The sequence below is a fragment of the Macaca fascicularis genome, chromosome 8 (assembly GCF_037993035.2).
Source record: "Macaca fascicularis isolate 582-1 chromosome 8, T2T-MFA8v1.1".
Taxonomy (NCBI): Eukaryota; Metazoa; Chordata; class Mammalia; order Primates; family Cercopithecidae; genus Macaca; species Macaca fascicularis.
The window spans coordinates 113,116,984-113,121,554 of NC_088382.1; the positions used below are offsets into that span (position 1 = coordinate 113,116,984).

The 4,571-nt window shown below is 53.6% G+C and overlaps 1 long non-coding RNA gene across 1 annotated transcript; it reads right to left on the reverse strand.

Annotated features, from left to right (window-relative positions):
* Positions 1-1,669: 1,669 nt before the first annotated feature.
* Positions 1,670-2,122, reverse strand: LOC135964794 (uncharacterized). The gene is made up of 2 exons (XR_010577437.2): positions 2,013-2,122; positions 1,670-1,891 (listed from the first exon to the last, which is right to left on the reverse strand). It is a non-coding gene; the product is annotated as an uncharacterized lncRNA (long non-coding RNA).
* Between the last annotated feature and the right edge of the window lie 2,449 nt (positions 2,123-4,571).

Below are 4,571 nucleotides of genomic sequence, written 5' to 3' on the forward strand. Positions count from 1 at the left end.
TTTTAATCTATCTTTCTTTATGTTTTTGAGAGGGAGTCTCGCTCTGTTGCCCAGCCTGGAGTGCAGTGGCATGATCTTGGCTCACTGCAACCTTTGCCTCCAGGGTTCAAGTGATTCTCCTGCCTCAGCCTCCCAAGTAGCAGATATTACAGGCACCTGCCACCATGCCTGGCTAATTTTTGTATTTTAGTAGAGATGGGATTTCACCATGTTGGTCAGGTTGGTCTCGATATCCTGACCTCAGGTGATTCACCTGCCTTGTCCTCCCAAAGTGCTAGAATTGCAGGCATGAGCCACTGTGCCCAGCCAGCCTGTATTGTTTTTTAAGACAGGGTCTCACTCATCACTCAGGCTGAAGTGCAGTGGAGCATTCATAGCTCACTGTAGCCTTGAACTCCTGGGCTCAAGGGATCCCCTTGCCTTGGCCTTCCAAAGTGCTGGGATTACTGGTGTAAACCACAGTGCCTGGCCAGGACTTGCATTTTGGGATTAGTTGATGGCCTGTCAAGATCTTGAAAATTCAGTGATGAAGACAGCTGTTACTTCTAAAGTTCAACAAGAACATTGCAGTTTTGACTCAACTTTAAATGTGTTCATACACTGAGGGACAGGCCAAAGTAAAAGATAATGCTGTACAGGACACAGTCAGATGAAGATTTTAAGTAAAACACCGTACCAAAACAAACTAAACACCTCTAAGATCCATATTGTAGAAAGACCAAAAGACAGAGATCTTGTGAATACATTTTACTTTCTTTAGTTCTGAGCCTAGCAATCTTCTGTCAAACTGGGGCAAGTACTTTGAAAAGGAGTTCATTTACGCTAAAGTTAATTTAAAAATTCTATATGATATATATTCTATGTATGCGACATATAAATACTGTGACAAATTTTTACTTTGTCCAGGTGTGTGAATAACAGTGGAAGATTGTTTAAAAGACTTCCTTCCACTCCTCAGTAGTCCCTTTAATAGGAAAAACACATCTAGTTGTAGTAAAAACTGTAAAAAGGAAACACAGTAACAGTAACCTCACTGACTTCTGCTTCATTCCTGTAAAAAGTCGTATGTTCCAGTGATACTGGCTCATGCCCATTGTATTTCATGAGCTGGCACTGTCTCCAGGTAGGCGAAGCATGAGTGGGGTTGCAGGGAGACACAGCCTCAGGAACCCAGCATGCTAACCATATGACTGCTAGAAATCAGTGCAGGGCCCAGAGGGTGACCCTCTACTGTAAAGGAAGCCAAAATCGTCTAATTTGGACTTCGACTTTGAAGTTCACATTTTATATACTCAAAATAACTAAGCTATTTTAACCTCAAAAAGTTTAAACCTCAGAGCAGTGTGTATATTCTGGCTTCTGGTTCTGCTTGGGTTGATAGTTAGCTGGGGTTGGGGTGTTTGTTTTTTCAAATCTGGCACAGAAATAGTTGAATAAGGTAGACTGTTCCACCCATTCCTTGATTATTTTCAGTTCTGCTCTCCTCTCTTCTGAAGGAGCAGTTAGTGCATTTTAGCAGTACTTAGGGTTTCCTAAGCGAAAGTCAAAGATACATGTATTTACTGGTACATGTCATTGTGTATGAGAGGAAAGTATGGATAGTAAACGTCAATTTCAATTTCAGGTAAAAAATTCTGTTCTCTTTTAAAGTGTTGGTTTTAGTTGTCGCTTTTCTTTTTTCTTCTTAGTTTGCCACTTTTTTTTTCCTTCTCCGTTATCTATTTTGCAATGCATATAGTGTAGTTCTCAACATTTGTTATACCTTAATCACTTGGGGAACTTTCAAACTATATTCACGGCCAGGGTCCTAACACCAGAGTCGGATTCATTTGACATACGGGCCCAGGTGGTATTTTTAAAAAGTGACCCAGTGAATCTTCAACTCAGATGACTAGAAAAAGAAAAAAAAAAAGTGAGACAAGTAATTTTAGAGTGCAGCTAGGGTTGAAAACCAGCATGGTTTCAAAGTGGCTTAAAAATATCTAGGTTCTAGTTCCAGCCCTGCCACTTACCGGCTGGCTGTTCTTGGTGGTCTTCTGTTTCCCATAGGATGATGAGGTTGGATTAGAAATTCATAAAAATTGTTGAATTCTAAAACAAAATTAAATAAACTGGGATTCATATAATTTCATCTGGTTTGCTCAGCTCCAAAGAGATGAAAATGGAATTATCTGGAGTATGAGAGTGTTGCTTGAAACAAATGAGTAATAATTTAAAAAAACAGCTCTTAAGTAAACTTTTCCCTCTTCCCAATTACAAGGCATGGGAGAAAAGAAAAACAGACATTTAAGCTTAGAAATCACAGGAGACTTCCAGGGCTGCTTTGCCTGTCCCCAGCTCTAAGTGGGGAGCTAGTCAGATGGTACCTGGGGAACAGAGGAGGGAGAGCGCTTACTACACAGCAAGAAGGTAAATATAATATAAACCCCAAAGGCTTTACGTTACTCATCAGACCACAATATGGCTTGGTACTAAGCAGGGCGCGTGTGGAAGTCTGGGTGGGGTGCGCACACACGCTCACCCGTGTGTACACACACACACACACACTGGCACACACACCCCAGCTCAGTCACCCGCATTGCTTGCCCAGGGCGCCCGGAAGGGCAGGCGAGCCACCCGGCCCTGCCCCGCCCCCTCCGGGAGGGCTCTCGGGGCGGCGCCCAGCCCCGCGCAGAGCAAAGGACAGCGGCGGCCACCTCCGTTCTCCAGCAGCTGGTTTCTCGTCTTCCTTTGTCCTATGTTACTGAACCCATCTCCGTGCTTCGAAAATCTGACTCTAACCCGATCTCTTCGCGTCTTCGCCTCTTCTTTCTAGACTAGAGTGAACGCCAAAAAGGGCCTGACAGAAAGAAGCCGTTGGCCCCAGCACCGGCCCAGCCCCTGTCTCTAGACGATTCTTACTCCTTTCACCCTCACAGCCTCCAGTGGTCGCGTCATCTTCGCACCCTCCCAGCCAACCCTAACTCTCCTCCTCTCTCACCGCGCTGTCCCGCGTCCTCCCCTCCGGATCCCTCCGCACATTCTCAGCGTCCAGCGCAGTTTTCCACAACTTCTTCACGCCCTGCGCCCCTCGCCCTGTCCCCGCCCTCTACACCACCTTCCTTCCCCGCTATGCCCCCTGGCGGGCCTCCAGCTCTCTGCCCCTTTCCTGGGCCCCATCCCTGACACCCAGGGACCCTTCCTTCCTACTCACGTCCTACCTCCTTCCAGGATCCCGCCCCGACACTTCGGGGGCCCTCCCGCTACGCGCACTCTTTCTCTTCAGGTCCTGACACCCGGGCGCCCCCTCCCCGTCACCCACCTTCAGCTCCAGTCCTGACTCTCGGGCGTCTTGCCACACTTAACGCTCCCCGCCCCGGTCTCCCCCACTCCCCCGCCTCTACCTCCCTACCTGCCACACCTGGCACCCCTGCCCCCACCCCCGCTCACACTCTTCCCCCCGCCCCCGACATCTCGGGCGCCCCCTCACACGCTCGTATTCTCCACACTTCCGTCCCCGAAAACTCGGGCGCCCCCTCCCTTCACGCTCAGTCTCCCCTCCCTCCCCGACCCGCCCCGGCCCCAGCCTGGAGATCGCGCTCGGGAAGGGAGGCTGCCGCCCGCGGGGGGCCCGCGGTGCCCTGGCCTGGGCGGCGAGGAGGTGACGCGGCCCCCGCGGGAAGAGCCCGGGAGGCGGAGGGGCGGAGGAGGTGCGGGAGGCTGCACTGAGCGGCGGCGGCGGCGCAGGGCGCGCGGGCCCTCCGCGCCGACTCCATGGACCCAAGGGGCGGCGGCGGCGGCTGAGCGACCCTGGGCCGGGCGCGTGATGAGGAGGGGCCGGCGCCAGACCCTGCTGCACGTCGGAGCTCGCCTGGATCCGGGCGTTGGCAGCCAAAGGGCCCTGGCCCCGGGACTCTCCGCCGCTAGCCCCTGTCATACCTTCTACACTTTCGCTTCTCCGCTGTAGCCCGGGGTGGAGTAGGGGGGTGGGGTTGGGGTCTCCGCGGCGGTTTCCGGCCCCGCGGCCCTCTCCCGGGCGTGCCTGGAGGAGTTCTCCCTCTGTGGCGCGCGGGAGCCCTTTGACGCGTCAGCCGGCGGGACGGCTGAGTTGCTTCTCTGGGAAACCGTCCCCGCTTCCTCACGACCCTCCCCGCTCCCGCCTGAGTGCCCCTCGGGCCGGCAGTACTCTGCCTCCGGGCACTCGAAGCGAGTTCCCGGGGGGCTGGTTCGCAGGCACCCCTTCCCCTAGGAGGCGGCGCGCGCGCTCCCGGCCCCCACCGCTGCCGGACACACTCGCGCCCCGGTCCGCCTGTCGCCCTCCCGCCTGCTCCCTCCAGTCACCCCACCCTTAGCTGTCCCCGCCACCTTACTCCACCACCCTCCTCTGCCTCTCCGCGCACTCCGCGTCCCGGCCTCCAGCTCCCCTTTCCCTTGAACCGCTCACTTCACAGCCCGTCGCCCCCGGGAAGAAGAAACATTTCCCGAAGCGCACTCATCAGCCCTCCCTCCCCCACACGCTCGCCCTCCCCTCCCCCTGCTCTTTCTTGGGGGAGGGGGGCTGTCGCCTTGGATTGAAGGCCATTGATTTGTAT